Source organism: Xiphophorus couchianus, chromosome 9 (assembly GCF_001444195.1).
Source record: "Xiphophorus couchianus chromosome 9, X_couchianus-1.0, whole genome shotgun sequence".
NCBI lineage: Eukaryota > Metazoa > Chordata > Actinopteri > Cyprinodontiformes > Poeciliidae > Xiphophorus > Xiphophorus couchianus.
This window is the reverse complement of record NC_040236.1, coordinates 32,110,382-32,132,952: the sequence shown is the minus strand read 5'-3', so window position 1 is coordinate 32,132,952 and position 22,571 is coordinate 32,110,382. Positions and strand designations below refer to the sequence as shown.

The following is a 22,571-nucleotide window of genomic DNA, read 5'->3' as shown; positions in this document are numbered from 1 at the left end:
TAAAGTCTAAATAATTTTTAAAAAGCCGTATTATGAGAATAAAGTCATAAAATTACGGGAATAAAGTCAAACTAATGAAGACAAAAATCATATTACATGATTAACGTCGTAATACAAGAAACAAGTCATAAAATTACAAGAATAAAGTCAAACTAGTAAGAGAATAAAGTTGTAATATTAACAGAATAAAGTAATACTCCTATTATTTTATTCTCATTCAAACTTATTCTGATGATATTCTTATTTATTTTTGTAATTTTATCTATTTTCTTACTATTACCCTAATATTATGCCGTTATAGATTTCTGATTTTTTCAAATTTTTCTGACAATGGATGACTGTCTCACTTTACCTGAAGGAAGAGCGGTCCCAGTCTAAGGCCAGTGTGTGTGTGTGTGTGTGTGTGTGTGTGAGTGTGTGGGTGTTCGTGAACATGGAGTCAGAGGCCAGGGGGCGGTTTGTCTCAGCTTTGAAGCCGTTTCAGGTATCTGTAGATACGGAGCCCTCAGCCTATAGCCAAGGATAACCTCTTCACATGTAGGGTGTGTGTGTGTGTGTGTGTGTGTGTGTGTGTGTGTGTGTGTGTGTGTGTGTGTGTGTGTGTATGTGTGTATGTGCGTGTTCATGCTAGGTCTCAGGGGGGGGTCTCTGTTGGTCACACAGCTCTGATACGTGAAGGATGGTGACATCTCCCTCCCTGTAAAACTCACAGAGCGCCATGAAAACACCTGGCATGCATGACTACAGAAGACAAAAGTTTGTCAATATTCTGTTAATGTAGAAAAAAAAACACAATTTCATAAGTGTGAGGTCACCATTAAATAAGAGACTCAGTTAAATTCAAACCTGAATAAATATTTTCATACTGTAGGTAATTAAAAACATTCCGTGCTTTCATCCTCATCCCACTTCCTGTCGTCTTCTTCGTCATTTCCACCAGTAGTAACGTTCAGTCGATCACGTGACTTGTGTGATGTGAAAAAAGTATTTCAAAAGTACTTTTGTGAAATCCAGTATTTCTGAAAAACTACCTCATCCAGCGCAAAACCTTTTATTGAAAAACGTGTTTTTAAAAAATTGCTGAATTAATTTTTGTAATTCCAGTTTGCAAAATCTTAAGGCCTGTAGCTGCGTCTCCATTACAAATTTACGCCAAACTTTGTCGATGTTCCACTACTGTCTGAAAAACACAATTTCACAATATTAGTGTTTCCATTAAATAAGAAACACAATTAATAAAACTACACAATACTTCATCCATTACGCAAAATCTCGTTTTACATTTGTGGTTGTAAACCAACAAAATAAAAAAGATAACAGTATAAACACTTTTAGAATGAATGTATAAAAAGTTTTTCTTAGTAGAAATCATATAAAACCCCTTAAAATACTTTGCAGGAAACAGAAGACTTTGTGATGTTGATAAAAACTTTCAAACTTAAAATCTCAACAGATTTTCTGCTCATCTAGTCGTTTGTTTATAGCTTTATTGGCAAAATAATTTAATAGTCTACACTACCCCTACAAACCAAACACATTAATATTTATTTGCATCAACTAATATTTACTGTATGCAAACACAAAGAAGCCGTAGAGATAATATTACTGACAGTTGTGCTGCACAAATGGCCAAATGTTGATGTTCTCACCTGCAGGAGAGACAGTTACAGCTAAATTATGCAAAAGGGACAATTTCTGGTTTAAGCCTGACAACTGTCGTCTCTCACAGCTGGTTAGCTGAGATGCTTTTCCATCTCTGATGGAACAGATAGAAAAACAGAAACAATAACAAAACTGGGTTTTCTGCTGAAACCATCAAACTAAACGCCAAAACGCAAAACCTCATTTTTACCTTTCACTATTCTCATTCCACACAATTATACTTCCCTTTACTTTAGCTAATATGCAAAACTCTTTAAGTAGTGAGTTAGTTTGAAAAGTGCTTCTTTGCTGTTCTTGTTTTCTGTCTTTTCCGCTTCTACCTAAAATATCTGCGATCCAAAATTAATCAAAACAAGGAATATTAGAGAAAGGAAAAAAAGAAGTTATTTTTATTTATTCCTTCTCTTAACTAATTGGTTATTTGTTATTTTATAGATCAATACCTCTATGTGTCAGTCTGTAATATGTGTTTTATTTGCACTAGTTATTGTTTTTTACACAATAAAATATAGTATGTAGTTTCAGAAGAATGAAGAAAAAAGTTATTTTTTTCCTTTTCAAAGTGAAACAGAAAACTGCTCACCGCACATCGCAAACAGCGGCAGGCGGAAACGGCCTGAGGCGGCTGAAAACCGCACCGCGTCAGCAACAACAATCAGCCAAAAACACTGGGGAGTGACTCATCTTCTTCATAGAAGATCTCTTACGCGAATTTTACTGTCATCTAGTGGCAAAGCTGGAAATTGCATATAAACATTTCTTTGCTTTCTGTTCTCCAAGTGTTTAAATCTATGGTGGAAAAAGAAAAATAACCATTTTCTTTCCTTTAGCCTGAAAAAATATTCATCTTTTTAGTAAAAACGTGTCTACCAAGAGAATTTAACTGAAAAGCCGACTTTTCTGCACCAAATTGAGCTTTTATCTAATTTATTAAACTTGGCTTGATGTAGAAAAGTGTTTCAAAAGAAAGTGAAACAAAATCCTGTTTTTATAAAACTGCTCACCGATGATGACTATCATTGGTTTCAGCTGTTATCAAAATAATCTTAAATGTACGGCTGATGTGTAAAAGAGAAAGAGACGCAGTGCTTTGCTACAATACGACCTCTAGGTGACATGGTGAGGAAAACGTTTTAATTTAGACAAAACAATAGCAATGAAGAGGGAAGTGGTCTACCACAGAAATCACTTATTAATAATCACAAAATGAACGTCAGGCATGAAAATGTAAAACTGTAACGTACTGAATGTTCTGTTGTTTGTGGGGGAAATGTTCGCGTGCATTTTGGTGGCAAGTCCTGATGCACTAGTGGAGCTCCTGTCAGTCAGTTGCTATGGCAACGGGTGAGTGTGTAGCACACACAACACAGAGAGCAAGAAAAAATATGAGTGTTTTTGAGTTGTTCAATGATTTTTCAGTTTTATTTTTCCCTTTGCTGTGGCACACTGAACTACACTAATGACATCTGCATCTCCAGGTTTCGATTTGTTAAAGGACACGTCTTACTGCGGCGATGCGGCTATGGACAGCAGGCTAAAGAATCGTTTTTCTGCCCTCCGGTGTTGAAGTTTCTGTGTCTAGAATCCACTTCCTGCCTTTGGAGCGGTCTCATGTGGTTTCAAACCGCATCAGAGTTCACTTCTTTGGTCTGAATCAGAGTTCGGTTACATTCACACCTCCCCAAACAAACTGGACTTTCAAATGAACTGGAGTCAGAATAAAGCGAACTAAATCAGACTGGTGAGAACGCACCCTCCGTTTCCATCTGGACCTTTTCGCTGTTTCTTGTGTAAAGTCGACATCCTCCATGTTGCGTTGGTGTTTAATAAACCTCCACCTCAGCCTGTCAGGGTGTTTGTTGCCATGAATGGGACTTAGTGTCAGCCGCAGAGAACCACGGCTTCTTACAGCGTGTTCTCACACACCCCCTGTCCGCTCCCAAACCAAGCTGCATGTGTGTGTTTATGCGAGTGTGTGTCAGGTAAGTTAATGCGGCTCTGTCATCAGAAGCCTTATCACAGTTGGACAGGATTCAGCGCTCCACCTCGGTGTCAGCTTCACACACACGCATGCACACACTTAAAATAACACGACTTGTGTCTTGGCACCTCATTACGGGAAAGCAGAGGAAAACCTTATTTGGTTGCTCGTCAAACGTGTCTGTGTGTTTTTCCAATCAGCTGCTTGGACTGAGGAAAACGCTGAAATCAAGGTCGGAAAATTAAAGATAAAAGGTTCTTTGAACAGTGACATCGATGTGAACTTTTACTTTTAAGGAATCGTTGGATTAAATAGCAATTTGTGGCTTCAGTACTTTAACGAAAACGATAAGAAAAACATAAAAGATTTTACTTACAATGCACTTTTCATCTTGAAATTTCAAATGGCTAAAAACAAAACAAGCAACTACAATTGGTAGAGAAAAATAAATAAGAGGTTAAAAAAACATCTAAGTAATGCTAAAAATAATATGAAAAATAATACGACCACTCAACGTAAATATGGACGTAAATATGGTTTTGGAAGCAAATTAAAAACACGCCAACATATAAAACTGGGTTCTAGGATCTATGCAAATGTTTATTTTTCTATTTATCTGACTGCAAAATATTAGAAGAACATGAAATATGCAATAATACAAAAAAAAATTATATTTACTCAGCAGTGTAATTATGTCTATATGACAGGATGTTAGGGCCACACTAAGAAAATGAAATTATGAGAAAACTCTCATAATTTTATGATTTTAAAGTAAAAATATTTTAAGAGTAAAGTCATAGCATTAAGAGTTTAAATATTACAAGGAGATAAGAGACAACATTAGAAGAATAAAGTCAAAATGGATTGACCTGTCGCAATAACTAATTTTGCTGGACAATAAACTGTTCCAGAATTTATTGTGATAAACGATAATATTGTTGTAGTAGGATATACTACAACTGTGTTGTGTTGGAAAAATATTTTTGTTGTTGTTTTTACCAATATCAACTTGTTCTCATTGCCATCTGGTCATGTGTGGGCTGACAATCAGCAATATTTCACTTTGACCCCAAGATTTGACCTTGTGAGACCATAACTAAATACGTCCTGCAGCTAAAATCACTTTTAGGACGATTCTGTGAGTTAGAGAACCAGCAGAACTGGTAGTTTTGGTTCAAACTCCTGATGAAACAAAAGAAAAAAACATTTTAATTTGAAAATGGTCGTCGCCTTGCTTTTCACTCCACTGCCAATTTTTGACTATTTTGAGGTGAGAATGTCTTGCAGGGAACTATTAGTGCTCTCTTAAAATGCAGATATCAGAGGACAAGTCAGGGGCAAACAGATGCACAATATTTATTTCTTGGGTGCTGAAAGTCTTAATTAAATAACTAGATTCAACTTGTGCGTTGGCTTCAGTGCATGAGAAGGAGAAAAAAATGGCAGCCGATCAAGGTCGTTTCCCCTCGGTGTTTATCAAAACATGCTGGATGCCTCTGAATGGAGGAGTGACCTTGACGCTCGCTGAAGCTGCCAGCAGGAGATGGAAGATTTGCCTCTCAGTCACCAAGGACCAATCAAGCAGTTGAATTTGTCCTTGTTTGTGTTTGTGAGCGAGCGAGTGGCGGCCTACAAGGATGACTGCCCCTCTGTCAGGTCAGAAAGTGCATCTGCATTTTAATTAGAGATGAAAATGTGACAAATAGTTTCTACAAAGGGCCTGAATTTGCAGAGTTAATCACAGATGGGAATGTTTTTATGTGACGCAAGGTTCAATGCCGTGTGGGGGAACTGCTCTGCTTTCACCAGGCCGGTCAAAGTGCAAACTGCAGTTCATGCACACTCAGACCTCATCAATTTATTAGCTGCACTGTAAAAACACAAAACATTACCAAGTCATTTTGGTCTGGTTCCTTCTGCAAATGTATTTGAAATAAGACAAAAACTAACTTCCAAGTAAATCTTCACCAAAATATAGGAGGTTGATTAAGTTAAAATTTCTTAATATTGATAAAAAAGTTATATTTCCACAGGAAGATTATTTTACAGGACATTTTTCTCATGTTATGTGAACTACTACTTAAGTAATTATTTACTTAAAATAAGCTCATATATCTTGCTGAAAAGTTTGCACACTAGAAATAGGATTAAGATGCTCGCACCACAAACTAGACTAAAAACACTTGGTAAGATTTTATGTTTTTGTAGTGTATAATATAGATCTTGTGAAACATCAGGAGAAATAAATCGGTGCTACTTATATGGGTTTCTCATATCCTATCCTCCAATCATAGAAGACTGGTGAACAAAAACAATCACAAACACAACGCGTCACAAAACTATATGCAGCAAATGTAATGAAACAAAAAACAGTTGGGCTGTTTTCACACCTGATAGTCTGGTAGACTTGGTTCGATCGCAGACATCGTTACATTTTGAGCTGCTGTGCTTCTCTTCCCCACTGCAGTTAAACGAACCAAACTCTTTGAAAAACCTGAGCCCCTCCCTACCTGTGGGGGCGCTGCACCAAGAACCACTGAAAGAAACAACAAAAAAACTTCTTAAGAAGACACTGAGTGCAACTTCCTTCTTCATGAAATGAAAACAAAAACAGAGTGTCACATTTTAGCAGCTGGAGGAAATCTCTTCTGTCCCTAGTAAAAGACCACAAGCCATTTTTCCTGCTAGCGTTAGGCTAATGCCTTTGTTTTGGTTGTATTTACCCAGAATGCCCTGTGCTGTAGTCCACTTCCTGCTTTTCTTAACGCCATCTTTGGTTCACTTTGTGTTCACATATGCATTCAAACCACACAAGAGTTCACTTCTCGCACATTCACTCCTCCATAAACAAACCAGACTTTCTTATCAAAAAGTGAATATGATCACAGAAATTGTGTATTTTTGTATTGTGTTGCATTTTTCAGCAGCCAGTCTCTTACAGGTTTGTCCCTCTGGTGACAGATCTTCATCCTGAACCTGGGTGTTTGCCACCAGGGCATCCCGCCCCACTGAACCCGATGGAAAAGCAGCGTGATGTTACCACGACCCTTCTCACTTTCCCCCGTCTCCCACTCGATCTTCAGAGTCTCCCCTCCATCTGGCTGTGCGTGGTTTCCGCTGGTCCGGTCCGTTCTTTGTCTCTCTGTAACTAATATGACACATAAAAGAACGATGACAATAGAAATGGCCGCCCAAAAATCAGGCTTTACCTGATACCAAACCTTTACTGGTTTGCCCCGGGGTGTGCACAGCCTTCATGGGGAAGGAAGGAAGAAGAGGAGGAGGCAGTCAGAGCTTACTTATCTTTTTCATGTGGCTTTTTCTTTTTAAGAAGCTATCAGACTCCGTCTTCAGTAGTTATTCTCTACAGGAGGATGTTTTGTTCGACAGGAGGAAGGCTTTAACACCAAGGCCCTCGGGGTTAATAATAGGTTTGACCTGACAGATAAACTTGTGTGTATCAGTGTTTGTACATGACTGCGCTCTGCCTCGCCTCCTCTTTAAATTCAAAGTCTGTGTAATAACTTGTTTTACAGATAATGCCAATTGTCTTTGACTGTAGAAGCTCAGCGATAAGCTGCCAAACATCGACGTGATTCTAATTGTTCTGCACGGCTTGCTTTGGTGCAACGCCATGGTTACGATCAAAACCGGATACTGCTGAGTGTGCTCCACTGTCACTAAAGGCTAAAACAGATAGTACGTTTTATTTGGGCTGGAATAATCCTCGTGTTCTAGATAAGCTAGCTCACGTTAGCTGTCATGTTAAAGGGAAAAAAAAAACAAAGAACATAAGAGCACATTGGACACATTGGTCGAGTTTCTAATGCAAAGATCTCAGTTCACTTCAAATAACATAAAACTAATTTGCAAGTACTTTCCAGCCACATAAAAGAGCTTTTTTAAGTTAATTATCCTTTAATATTGAAACCAGAAGCTTCCACACACTTTTTAAAGACACACAGAAACATTTTTTAAACAATTGCATAAAATCAGAATAAACGTTTCTCGTTTTAGGTGAATTAAGATTACTAAAATGTTTTCTATTTACTAAAGCTCATCTAATGAACTGCATAAACACAATTTTACCAAGTATTTTTGGTCCAGTCTCTACTAAGTAAAAACTAACAAGTAACTTTTCAGAAAAAAAGCTTTTTTTTATAGTAAATAATACTTTCATATTGTTGAAACTATGGGAAAAATGTCTTGTTACAAGTGAAATAATCATCCAGTGGAACTAGTACATTTTCATCAACATTTAGCAATTATTTACTTAAGTTAGTTTTAGTCTGTACTAAGATATTTGCACCAGAAACTAGATGAAATATACTTTGATTTAAGATTTGTGTTTTTGCAGTGCAGCCTTTAAATGATTTGCAATGGGTCATTCCAACATTTGTAATAAATCATTTAAAACCTTTTACAGCTTTAATGTTGCATATAATTTCTATATAATTTACACCTAGACAAATGTATTAGGGGAAAAATGACAGAAATTCACATTTTGCACATTTTTGTATTTCCACTTGAGTTCCTGCGGTTTCTAAAAACAACCCCCAAAAAACAAACAAACAAACAAAAAAAAAAAACACACCAGGCCAGTTTTTGGCAACAGGTTCATGTTTTTTGGTGTATGAAAAGTGAGCAGCTTTTCATACACTGTATAAAAGGGTTATACACTGTTAACCCTTTAACAACGCTGAAGGCTTTTCACTGAGAAGCAGCTCCTGTAATGAGGTCAGCAGATCCACCAAGTGTTTGCTAATTGCTGCTGGCTAGTCTGAAGGAGCTGCGCGGGGGAGGAGACAGAAATTAAATTAAATTAAATTTAAATTTTCCCATGTTGGGAAAACCTTCGAAATGTAACGTCACAAATCAGAAGCGCTACGCCGTTACCTAGCAACCCCAGCAAAGCCCAGCCTGTTACCTAGCAACCCTGGCAAAGCCTTAAGAATCAGGGAATTCCTCTTTGTGGTTCAGTTAGCCACACTCCAACAAATGTTGCTAACACAGCAGATGCAATGCCGTTTCAAAATGGTGGGAAACCCTGAGTTCACATTTTGTGGCAGCAGGAGAGGTAGGCAATCAATTATCTACAGAAATCACATTGCTTTTGGTAATAATTACATTCCCTCTTTACTGCAGAAGTCTTCATTTCAATTTTATAAACCTTAAAGGGGCAGTTTTATGACAAATCGACTTCTTTGAGCTTTACATCATGTTATACACATAACTGGACTGTATCCTTGATTCTTTCATGCATGTTTGAGAAATCCTTTAATTTCCATGGCAACCTTTCAGCTGTGCAAAACGCCTTGTTGGACTTAGCTCCGCCTTTCAATGCCCATCTCCTCCCCCGCGCAGCTCCTTCAGACTAGCCAGCAGCAATTAGCAAACACTTGGTGGATCTGCTGACCTCATTACAGGAGCTGCTTCTCAGTGAAAAGCCTTCAGCGTTGTTAAAGGGTTAACAGAGGAGCCATGTTGGGATGACTTCCTGAAGGCGCAGCTTCAGAAAGAGCATGAGATTTTAAAGAGACAGGGACCTAATATCAAGGCCTTAAATTACAAAGTCAAATTTATTTTAAATTATATTTGATATATAGAACATTTTCATAACAATTGAAGGTAACATAATTACTCTGCTGTGCCATAACATGACGCTATATGTCTGGAAAATACATAATACTGCCTCTATAAGAAAAGTACAATAATTTTAACCATGTCAACGAGTTTTATCCCATGTCCTTTGTACTTGGGACTTGCTAGTGACTATTTTTAACCTTTTTCATACTTCAGGAAACAGAAGACTGTGGAAGAAGAGTCGGACATGGAGCTCTTAGGAGAAGGTCAGACGGTCGAGCAGAAAGGTGAAACTTCAGAGGAAGAAGCAACAGCTGAGGAGTCTGAATATTACAAACACTCACCAGCCTGAAGACCAATGTGTAAGCTAGGGCAGTGTAATTTATTGAGTGATAAATTGATTGATTAGTAACTATAAATTGAAATTTGTAGTTTCAAAATTTTTTTCTTGAGAAGACGTATAAACAAGGTGAGGCCTATCCTACAGATGGTGCAAAAAGGCTGCCTCAACCTTCCTACGTCAAGGTAACTCTCTTCACATGCTGGTGTCATGTTGTACCAGGAAAAGCAAATCCCACTGGACTGAAAGTATTTCTGCTTCCCAGTCAGTCACAATGGTCTGGTGCTGGAATCTGAGGTTCACAAAAGCAGCAAAACATTCACTGATCTGCAGCTGGGAATTTGCAAGACTGCGGTTGCTCGGAAGACACAAGCGGAAAACATCAGTACCTTGATGACTATTTTATCCTTGATCAAAGCTTTGAGTATGCTGAAAGCATCTGGTCTTCTGGTAACAAGGAATATAATGGAAAATTGATTATTGACCGCTACGACCCATTGGTTAAGTTCAGCTGAAGCTGCAGTATTTAACTTTTTACATGTTGGTTGAAATTGTCACCATGTTGTGACAGTTTGTCATGAGAGAGATAATCTGAGAAAACATTGATCTCCTCCACCTCCTCTCTGAACTACTACTGCTGTCTGAAGAAATTCTCCCGACCAAAAACAACCAATCAGAGCCAGGAGGAGGGTCTTAGCGCTGTCAATCAATCTCATTTATTTGCTGCTAAATGTGCTAATGGCGGAGAAACGACTTAACATTACAGGAAAACCATTTATCCGCCGCCATTGGTGGCTATGCTAGCTAGTGTAGCATTCAACCACCGGATCTACTCACGGGGAAAAGCTGTAGCGCTAGCAGAGGCCAAGGGGCGGAGAACGAGCGGTGCAACACAAAATTATGATTGACAAACGGTAAGACCCGTTTCTGGGCTCTGAATGGTTGTTTGTAGTTAGTACTGGGAGAATCTGTGAAAAAATAAAATAATATAAATCAAGCTCTACTTTCTTCGAGTCATGCAGCGAGTACATGATGTTGATTGACAGCGCTAAGACCCTCTTCCTGGCTCCAACTCGTTGTTTTCGGTTGGGAGTGGTGCATTTCTTCAGACAGCAACAGTAGCTCAGAAAGGAGCTGGAGGAGATCGATTTATTCACAGATTATCTGTCTCATAAACTGTGACAAACTGGTGACAGTTTTAACAAAACATGTTCTTTCTAAAAAAAAATGCATACTGCAGCCTTAAGTAGTGGTAATATTTTTCATAATTTTTCATTCTGGATGTCTTCTGCATTACAGGCCTAATAAATGTTCAATACTCAAGACACCCAGTGAGTTTAATAAATTATTAGACTGATTATGTGTGATGAATTTCCATTGAATTGGATGAAAGAGACATGTTTTTCCATCACAAATGCACGTTAGCTTTCATGTCCCTTTAGCCGAATCTGGCCTCTTATTTCAGAGATGAACAGCAGAGAAAAAAGTTTAATTATACCTGGATTTAACCGTTTGATGCAGGCTCACTTCCTCTCCCCCGCAGCGCTCTCTGGTTTCAGCAGGTTAAGGTGGCATGAGAATGACCTGGCAGGTGGGGTCAGAGGTCTCAGGGTCAGGGCTACGATCAGGTACTGGAGTCCTGTTGCACATAAGGAGACAGGAGAGGAGGCTTGTCACTCACTGTCAGCAGATCATAGCACTGATCCATAACCTTCACCTCTATGACAAATCTCTCAGCGCCGCAGCCTGCGCCTCCACCGACTGGGAGGAATATGGATCAATATTAGGTTACTGACCTGCAGATGATGACTGTACAGACTCTGGTGCAACTTCGTCTGCTTCAAGGTGCATGTAGAGGAAGAAAACGGGCCAGCTACCGACACCAGTTACACCTTCGGAATACAATATAAACTTGATCTTCCTATGAAAAGACTATTTGTTTGCAAACACAAAGAGCTAGTCTGACTTTAAACCGTCACTGGTTGCCATGGCTACCTGCCATCATACTTCTGAATTCGCTGCTACGTTGTCAGCAACTACAAATGTTTATCACGTCGTGACAAAATAAGTTATGCTACCAAACTGAAATTAGTGGATAAGATGAATGACCCAAACGCATGCATGTAGCAGCCATGATTCATGTCAATACTTCTTTACATATTTGAATTTATTCAGATAAAAATCCTCTGTTTTGAGTCAAAAGAAGTCAAGCAACTAATTTCCTTTTAGGTATTTTTGCAGAGATTCTGCCATGTCTGAAAATAAACAAGATTTCTTTTTCAAATGATTTACTAGAGTTTATACCCAATTATGTAAATGAAATGACCCCAACATGCTGATGCTGCAAAGTTCATTATTCTTTACAAGATTTAAAATGTTTCCTTCCCTAATCTCATCCTCTGTCTCCCTCTAGTGCTAACCGACCCACGACTGATAAAAAAAAAAGGATTTGCTCATAATTTTTATATGAACCAACTCTTTAACAGAAGATCCTGAGAAACATTGGGTAGGTCTCAAACTACTGTACAAATCTCCGTCTCAGCAGCACAGTTCAATAAAAATAGATCCTAATAGACAATAATTCAAAGAAAGAAGTCAAAACGGTGATTAAAATGGAAATTATTCATAATACTACATTATGTTGTGGACAAAATAACCTAAATTAAGTCCTAAAATGCCAACAAACCAGGTAAATAAAAGAAACTCAGCAAAAAAAATATATAATTAATATGTAAATTTTCTTGAAAATCTAAATCTACAGAATCTAAATCTTTTAACCTGAGCTCTAAAAGATTACAAACTACTAAAATCAAGTACGTTTGTTGTATTATTTACTTTTTTCCCCATTCTTAGAGGCTAATGATCTGTGAAATGTGTAAAATAAAGACAGAAATGTGGATTTTCACAAATAAAATAAACCTTTCCAGCTATTGGAATGATATTCACAATGAAACAGAGAACGCACTGGTCCTCAACACAACGATAAAACAATAAAACGCAGTTATCAAAATAAAATCACAACCTGACAAAAAAACTAGGTTCACAAAGCAGGAGAAATACCTTTTTCATCAGTATCATCAAGTGAATAGGATTCTGAAAACCTAGAGTCGGTCGGGACACGACAAATATATTCATCTAATCTGTTTCACAAAAACTGTTTAATACTGATATAAAAACAGCAGGCGGATTTTTAAGCCTTTAATCCTTAATTGAATACAGGAAATTTAATAAGTATTTTTATTTTTAAAAAATTCTGCTCATTTTAAAAAAATATTTTATGCATTATCCTAATAAATAAACGTTTCTTAAGTCAAGTCAAGCTTATTTGTATCTGCAACAAGGCAATTAAAGTGATTTACATGATAAAAGCATAAATAAACTAATCAGAAGTTGTAATTTAGACAAGAATTAATCAATGTCCAAGTTACTATCAATCAAAAGCAAAGACAAACGGGTGGAGATTTTATCCTTGGTTTGAAAAAAGTCAGTGTTTCAGCATCTTTACAGTTTTCTGGAGGTTCTGGTTCTGATGCAGAGAAGAACCAGAGCCTGAGCTGTCTGGAGGGTTGCTATGACGACAACAGACACTTAATGTATGTTAGTGGTTATGAGGACACTGTTTCAATCGATGTGAATAAACGCATGGATGCATTTCTCAGTAAAAAAAAAAACAACCAAGAAATTCAGAGGAATAAAGATGGAAATAATCCATTTAGAAACTAAATTAATTTCTCAAAAAAATATTTTGTAAGTAATTGCAATATGCTTCCTTACTTGGCTTGGAATTTAAAAAATCATGCATTGACAATAATTATAAAGGTTATCAGGTTGTTACTGGTTTAGCAGCTCAGTAACTTAAACTTTGGCTTTAGCTTTATGCTAAAGTCCAGTTAGTTTGGTTGCAGTTTGTTCCAGCAGGACCAGGAGGAAGCTGAAAACATTCGCAGTAGATGAGAAAACGAGTCGAGATTTCAACATCTGGTCAAACATAACAGTCCAGAAAAGTTTTACCTAATAGAATATCATTGCATTCAAGCAAAACCAGCATCTTCACTACAAGTCAATAAATCTCAGATTCTTATTAAAGCTGAGGTTTATTAATTCCTTACTTTAAATCAATTAACAACAAAATGTTGCACATGTTGATTTTTGAAGAAACCTTTTTCAAATGGGGATGTTTTTCAAGAACAATATTTGTGTTTGTGGCGCAATAAATAATAAATACATTTTTCAATTAAGAAAAAGTAATAAATACGTTTATTAAATCATATTTATCATTATCACAATATGGCGGCATATTAGGGCAACATCAAGAAAAGATAAGTCTTAAAATTACGAGAATAAAGTCGCATGAGAATACAGTTGTAATATTTTGAGAATTATAATATTACAAGAATAAAGTTGTATGAGAATAAAGTCAAGTCATAATATCATGAAAATAAAGTTGTAATATGAGGAAAAAAGTAATTTTACAGGAAAAAAAAGTTGCACTTTGACTTTATTCTCATATTATTTTGACTTTTTTCTTGTAATTTTATTACTTTTTTTATTTTCTTAGCATGGCTCTAATACTCCATTATACAATAATAAAATATGGAGTCCATCTCTCACGCTCCTTTATGAAACTTGGACTTTTCCACTCAGACAGAAATAAGGAGCAAACTTTTGTTGTTGGCTGTTCACACGTCAAAGTATTTAACCCAAGAATAACACACACACACACACACACACACACCCAGTCCCAGATTCACCAGGCTTTGGGATCCAACAGCTTAGCATGAAAGCAAATGTGAAACAGAATCTGTAAATTGCAGAGCAGGGGAAAGGAAAAAGAGGGCGAGAGGGAAAGACAGAGATTTGTTATCAGAGCAGGGCTGAGCGTAACCTCATCCCGCCGATAGAGTTTCCTGATCGGGTCACATGACTCAAGACTAGGGGTGCCATTGGCTGATTGGCTCCTGCAGCCAGGTAATGATGTAAGGTGAGTGTGTGGGAACGAGAGAGGGTGATAACCCTATGTGTGTGTGGTGTGTGTGTGTGGGAACAGGGTAGGCTGATAACAGCTTTTCCCACTGCTGCTATATGACCCTCTCACCTGCCCACCTAACACTAGTTATCACCAAATCCTACACTGCAGGAGGTCTGCGTGCGCGCGTGTGTGTGCGTGTGTGTGTGTGTGTGTGTGTGTGTGAGCGTGTGTGTGTGTGTGTGTGTGTGTGTGTGCGTGTGTGTGTGTGTGTGTGTTCATACTTCTGAGTGTTTGAACAACCCGAGTAAACAGAAAATTTGACACAGAAAAGGAAACGTTTCACAACCGAGAAACAGAAAAATGGATCGGAGTTTCACATGGAAGAAATGTGAAACACGAAGTGGGCTTAGGATTGGCCACTTTTCAAACATTTTCAGCTCCAAGCTTTGGAGATTACAACGGAGTGTTAGGGTCAAACTGACAATAAAAGTAAAGAAATAAAATTACCAAAAACGTCATAAAATTACAGGAATAAAGTCAAACGGCAATGAAATTAAAATAATCTGAGAATAAAGACATAATATTACAATAAAAGTCATAATATTATGAATTCATCTTCACAATGTTATGTGGCACAAAGCTAAAACCTATGTCAGCCAATCAGATTGCTTCAAAAGAACCCTGAATTAAACATGGCGTCAGGAGGTTCATTTGAGTGGACAGATACTTTTAAATATAACATAGGAAGGGCTGGACAATAAATCAATAATATATATTATTATAGATGTGATCAATATCAATAGATAATACATCTGGTACAATATTCAATATATTCGCTGAAACGAACGGCATTCTGGGAGACGTAGGCAGAAGAGAGACGTTAGCTGCTCAACTCACTCCTGGTTACCCAGCAACCTTTTGGTTACTTAGCAACAACTTGTTGAGTAACTTGAGCAGCAGCAGATTAAGGTTTCACCACTGTCCTTCAAAATCACTTCAAAATAAAAGACAACGGTATGGAGGGAAAACTGGATTAAACAGAAATGGTCAAACCACCAGTTTGGTAGCATTTAACATAAAAACTAATTAATAATTATCAATGAACTGATCTGAAACACTTATACCGTGATATGTTGTTCAGTCATATCACCCAGCCCTATTAATAATAATAAAACAACCGAGATAATGAGATAATGTGTGGTTATAACTGCATACATTTTTCCAGAAGTTATTGCGATAAATGATGAAATTGTGGTTTTGAGAACGTTTTTAAATAATATCATGGGAGTTGCATAACAATGCAAGAACACTTTCTAAAAGATCAATAAACTTTAAATTCTAATGAGCATTTAACACTGGAACTGGGAGACATTTTAAATATCCAAGAGATAAACTAAACAACAAATAAAATAAATTGTGGAGTCTCTATTAAAAAAACTGGCTTAAGACTGAAGACGTTTGTCGTTCAGTATTTCATAGAAAAAGAAAATAGAAAAATGCTAAATCATGGAAATTATTGAGCTCAGCTTAATTTCTGATGTAATGAAGTGATTTACTGATTTACTGCGACAGGCCTGTCATCATGTACTCACACAAACACACAAACTGAACTTTCTAAATCTGCTTTGGTCAGTTTTTGTAAATAATTGTTTTTAGTGACATTAAATGAAGTTTTTGTGTGAATGTTTTTGTTTTCCCAGATATCATGTGGACTAGTCCATACAGAGTTAAACAAAAAACTTCAGTTTGTTTCAGTTTAGATCAAATATTTTGGTTTTGCTTCTGATTCACTGCAAAAACGCAAAATCTTCCCAATTAATTTTGGTTTAGTTTCTAGTTCAAATACCTTAGTACACTGGAAATAAGACAAAATGAGCTCACAAGCAACTTCTAAGCAGTATATAGGAGCTTATTTTAAATCATTAAGTGGTTCCATTGGGAGATTATTTCATTTATAACAAGACATTTTTCCCATGTTATAAGTTCAATAATCTGCCAATGGTACAGGTACTTTTTAATTATTATTAAGGAATTATTGATATAAAATAAGCTCCTATATTTGGCTGAAAAGTTACTTATAAGTTAGTTTCATCTTATTTCAAGTGTACTAAGATATTTGCACCAAAATGACTTGGTAAGATTTTGCGTTTTTCGCAGTGTTCACGTTCTGCGGTTGAGTAAAAGTGCGACATCCGGTTTCTACGGCCACATTCAGATGCAAACATTATCACCAACAGCAGCTCCCCGCTCCCCTGCTGCAGCCATTGGCTCTTTCCAGCGCCGTTCCCATCCTGGTTGGCCAAAAACTTAATTGATCTTGGCCTTGGGTTCAGTTTGTGTATATGTGTGGTTCCCTGACAGAGGGCGAGTCAGAGGGACTGACAGCCAGTGGGAATGGATTTCTGGGAACCGGGAGCCCCCCTCCCCCACACGCTGAACACACCATCACATTTAACACACTCCTTCCCCCATTTTGGCCCCCTTGCAGTGGAAGAAGCTGGCTGGTTCTCAGACACCTGGTCATTACCATTGCTAATTAGGTGCCATTAATCAGGCCTGTACAAATGTCTAAGTGCATGTGAAAGTGCATGTGTCTGTGTTTTTATGTTTGGGTGAGACAGAGCAGAAAAGCGTAAGCAGAGATTTTTTTAAATTTATTTAGCAGTGGTGATGAAAGTTCAAACCTTTCATCACCACTAATATTCTAATATTCAGTAATATTTTACTGAAATGTTAACATATTAGGTTTTATGTTTGTAATTAATGATAAATCAGATAAGACAGTTTTATCATTATTCATCTGCATGTTGGCCAGAGGAAGGTAAAATACCGAACATTAGACTCAACAAGAGTAGATCTACTTCAACACATTCTTAAAAGTTAAAAGTAACCGTTCAGAGTTGGGTAGTTACTAGTTTACCTGAGTAACTTTTTTTATTTTTACTTGAGTGATTTACTATGAAGTATCTCTACTGTTTCCTGAGAAACATTTCTGGATTTTCTACCCACTGAATGAAAAACAAACAAGTTTTAACCAAAAATTCACCAGAAAGATACACACTTGCATTAATTACAAATATACGTTTTATTTTTGTAATAAATGACAAAACAGGTAAGAATTTTTATAATTTATTATCTGGATGTTGACCACAAGTATTTATATATTTTGTATTTTTAGTACACTGTGCATTTCACGTGTGTATAACTTTATTATGAAGTATCGCTCCTCTTACTTGAGTAAAATTTCTGGATACTTTATTGACTCAGTAACAGACCAAAAAATTCACCAAACAGACACACACACACACCTGCAGTTTTTGGTAACTATCAATATAAAAGAAACTGATTTGGTAACATTTTTATTTTGCCTGATAGTCTTATTTACTCCCGTAGTTTGAGTATGAAGAACCTCTATTTGTTACTTGAGTAAAATTTCTAGATACTCCTTTCACTGTGAGTGACTTAATTTGTTTGACTAAGTCAGTTCACCAGTGTCTTGAGTTTTATTGAAATTCTTCATTTGAACTTTCGACTGAAATCTACAATGGAATTTTAGGGTCACGCTAAGATAACAAAATTATTCGAATAAAGTCATAAAATTATTCAAATAAAGTCATAAAATTATTCAAATAAAGTCATAATATTGCAACTTTATTCGTGTGAAATTCATAAAAAGAATTTCAAAACATCATGATTTTATTCTCATATTATTATGACTTTATTCTTGTAATCCTGACTCTCGTATTACACATAACTGTATTCTTGAAATATTACTTTACTCTTGTCATTCTGATTTTATTCTTGAAATATGACTATTCTCATAATTTTGTGACTGTTCTATTTTTATATCCTATTTTTGTGACTTTAATTTTATTATTATGGCCCTAATACACCGACGTAAAAATCCATCCTCAAAATAAGATTTTCCAACTGCCTAATATCTGTGTTTTATTTTCATTTTGAGCCTTTCCTATGAGAAATTTAAGTGTGTGTGTGTGTGTGTGTGTGCGTGTGTGGGCGTGTGTGCGTGTGTGTGTGTGGGCGTGTGTGTGTGTGTGTGTGGAGGCGTGTAGGGGTGTGTGTGTGTGGGCGTGTGTGTGTGTGTGTGTGTGGAGGCGTGTAGGGGTGTGTGTGATGATGTTAATGAGTGAGACGCATCAGTGAGCTGTGTGATGGGTGTTATGGAGAGACTTGCTTTAAGAACCAGAACACACACCTCCCACTTGTATCCGTCACATTCCTGCGGTCTTAGCAGAGGCTACGCTCCCTCAAACCCAAAACAATTTAAAAACTGGACCAAAACATCATGAAGCCCGACACGGTCACTGGAATCCAGTGAGGCAGATAAATCACTCGAGAACCAGCTTAATGGTGATGGTATGAAAACAAGTGATGGCTAATTTTAGTTGTTGACAGTGTTGGGTAGACTAGCCCAAATTATATTGCAGGAGAAGTAGAACAACTTCGATATATTTGTACACTTTATACTTAAATTTGGGTCTCAAATGCTACTAAAAACAGACTTTTAAAGAAAACAGCAATAAGTTAATGTTTTTTTTGGTTTCCGGAAAATGAGCCGTTTCAAAAACCTCCAGAATGTTCCACCAGCACAGCCCCGTTACCTAGCAACCCCAGCCGGGCGGAGCAAAGCCCCGTTACCTAGCAACCCACTCCTTTACTGCCCCACAAGGGGGACATTTTGGCGCAACAGCAGCAAAGTGACAGATAATCAAAGCAACTTTGCACTTTATTGTCAGCTTATTCTCATTTTATATATATTTTAATGTCTGTTTTTGTTATTTCTCGTCTGTTACGCCAAGTCGCTCTGGTGAAAAATTAAATGGGTTTTAATCTGGTTAAATTATGGTTTAATAAAATAATAATGTTAAAAGAAATAGGTTTACACAAAAATATAGAATATAAAATATACAAAAACAGAATAAATAAATAAACACTGTACAGTCAGGTCAAAATTTAAAAATAAACACTCTGCAGTTAATAAAATGTTACTAAACCTAAAATTATGCTATTGATCCCAAAGGGAAATTAAATGTTGTAAAATAACTAAAGCTGGTAACTTTCACTAACCTAAAACAAGAGGCATTTCATCTGGTGTAACTTGTGTCTTTTCTTTATTTGGTGTATTTAAATATCTGATTTTAACCAAACTATGGCCAATGTAAGGTCGACTTCTCAGACAACAGCGGTTGCTGTATACAGTAGTCATTTGTTCACATTTTCCTCTGAATTTCCCAAATTAATGAGGTTTTCCTGTGCTTCAAGAAACTTTTTAGCTTAAGGTTTTTCATACATTCTAACAGATTAAGGTCATTTACCACTAACTCTTGATTGAGGCTTCATGAAATGTCTGTCACGCACTGAAGAAAAGTTCAAGGTGGCAGAAATGCTGGGCATTTTCTTTCATACGATCAGATGCCCTTAATCTGCAAGAAATGTGCTCTATGAAACTGCAATTTGCAGAATTCCCCTTAAAAGGCAAAGCTAACCGTAAAGCTGTGTTAGTCTCTCTTTCTTTTCAGAAAATCCTAAACACTTAAATCACGGTCATGTGACCTTACGTTCCTAATGTAGACAGAAAGAATAAGAGAAACGCTGCAGAGCTTGGAAACGTCATATTTTCTTGATTAAACAGATTTTGCCTGATGACCTCTGGCTATGAAGGTTATTTTCTGCCTCGCTTACCTACATTAAATAAATCTTTTAACTGGAAATGAGTTATGAGTAGATTTATTTATGACGTTCACTAAAAAACAACTTCATTCAAGGTTTAACATCCATTTGCTTTAAAAAAAAATATGTAAGCGTTTTTTTGTTAATCATGTCCGAAAATTTTAATGTGGTTTCAGAGCAGACAAACATCAAGATTCATGTCAAGGTTAGTCTTACATTAAAATAAATCTGCTGTGAAACATGAAAATGTTCATTGGTTACAACAAAAATGCTTTTCTCAAAACATAAACAGCATTAATATACAGTACTGTACTGTAAATTTGTTAGAAGGCATCCACCTCTATTTTTAATCCAATATTGATAAAAATTACTTTCACCAGTTGCAGATTATTTCACTTATAACAAGAATTTTTCCCATGTTATAAGTGAAATAACCTTCCAATTGAACTAGTACTTTTTCATCAAATTAAGGAATTATTGACGTGAAACAAACTCCTATATCTTGCTGAAAAGTTACTTGTTTTTCAAAATACTAAGATATTTGCAGCAGAAACTCAACCAAAATATTTGGTATAATTTTGTGTTTTTCCAGCGTTACCGAGAAATCACAGTCAAACAAAACCTTACCACATGCAGATTCAGCAGCTAAACATTTAAGTTACTTATTCATATTTTTTTTGCATATTAAAGCAGCAGCCTCACAGATAGCAATATTCATTATCAGTAACTGTACTTGAACAAGCTGGATGTATTAGACACGGGTTTTGTGAGGTCTGTGAAAGGCCACTTGGATCTCAAAAGCAGTGCAGCCCATTAAGTCATTTATGTGAAACTGTAACCTAGTTAGCGATGCATCTGCGTGTGACCAGAAAAAGCCCTATTCATTTTATCTACTCAAGGGTTGGCGGCTTCATTTGAATGAAAAATCAAATCAAATCTGCATAAGCCATTTACTTTTCGTGGAGGTAAAATTTTCACAAGTTAATAAACCTTTAAAAAAACACACATCAAAAACTGCATGGATTTCTGAACCTCAAAAATCAGATGCAGAAACTTGATAAGGCTAATCGGTTATATAAATATTTTGTGCATAATTTTCCTTCTAACTGACTGGAGCTCAGCATTAGCACCAAATTACAACATGATCCAAGGCATGTGGGAGCCAGATTACCAAATGCTCCACACTGTATTAGTTCCATATTATACGAAAATCACAGCACTTTGGGTTTCATTTCCAAACATACGCAGAAATTAAAACATTAATTACTGTAATGATGGTAATCTGGGGAAATGTGACACCGCGTTAAAGCATGACAGATTTAGAGTATTTCTGAACGAGGACCAATTTAAAAACGCTTCAGTTCTTGTTGAGGTTTGAATGTGTGAGAACTCTGGGGGGATGGGGGGGTTATCTGGCTCCCTGCTGTGATGACTGTCCCGTCCCGTCCAAGTTCTACATTTTACATCTGATCACAAGCAGGAACACCAACGGGAATTTACTTTGAAAGATTTGCTGCTTTATAACCTCCATCCCTTCATTTTCTGCACCCGATTAATGTGGTTTGGGTTGACAGGGAGGTTCATGTTGGTCATCAGTGGCCATCAAGAGGTGAGTTATACTCTGGACAGGTTCAGGGAACAACAGCTATAAAACAGGAGTCGCAAAGATAACAACACAAAAAAATATATGTTTTCCATTGCTTATCGGGATGAAGTGTTGTTGTATAAAGTTCCCATCTTTATGTTTTTCTTAGGGTGTTTAAACACCTGAGGGTCCTGTAAACTCTGTTCAATTTGGGATGAAAATTGTAACATTTGTTACATTTTCAGCTGCTGTGGTTTACTTTCACACTGCTAAACTCTCTAAAAAAATCCTTTCCCCTCCTCACCTGTGGGGGCACTGCACCACAAACTACTGACAGGAAACCACATGAAAACCTCCAAAGACATGAGCGCAACTTCCTTCTTCATGAAATAAAAATAAAAAAACTGGCATAGCGTCAGATTTTAGCGGTTGTAGGATTTCTCTTCTGTCTTTGGTAGAAGACCACAAGCCTGTAATGACAGTAATCTGGGGAAATGTGCTGGCTCTAAACTAACACGTTTGTTCTGGCTGTATTTACCCAGAATGCCCTGCGCTGAAGTCCACCTCATGGTTTTGAAGCAGTTCCCGTTTGGCGTTCACACATACATTCAAACCGCACCAGAGTTCACTTCAACCGAACTGAGATTGAGGTTTCAACAGGATCAGAGTTCGTTTTTTTGGACAATGTCAGAGTTCGATTGGCATTCACACCTCCCCAAATAAACTGGACTTTCTAGACAAAAGAGCATGTGATCGGTAA

At 36.9% G+C, this 22,571-nt stretch overlaps 1 long non-coding RNA gene across 1 annotated transcript; it reads right to left on the bottom strand.

Moving 5' to 3' along the window:
• Nucleotides 1–5,764: 5,764 nt before the first annotated feature.
• On the bottom strand, nt 5,765–11,460 carry LOC114150567 (uncharacterized). The gene is made up of 3 exons (XR_003596781.1): nt 11,363–11,460; nt 11,065–11,205; nt 5,765–6,791 (listed from the first exon to the last, which is right to left on the bottom strand). It is a non-coding gene; the product is annotated as an uncharacterized LOC114150567 (long non-coding RNA).
• Nucleotides 11,461–22,571: the final 11,111 nt, after the last annotated feature.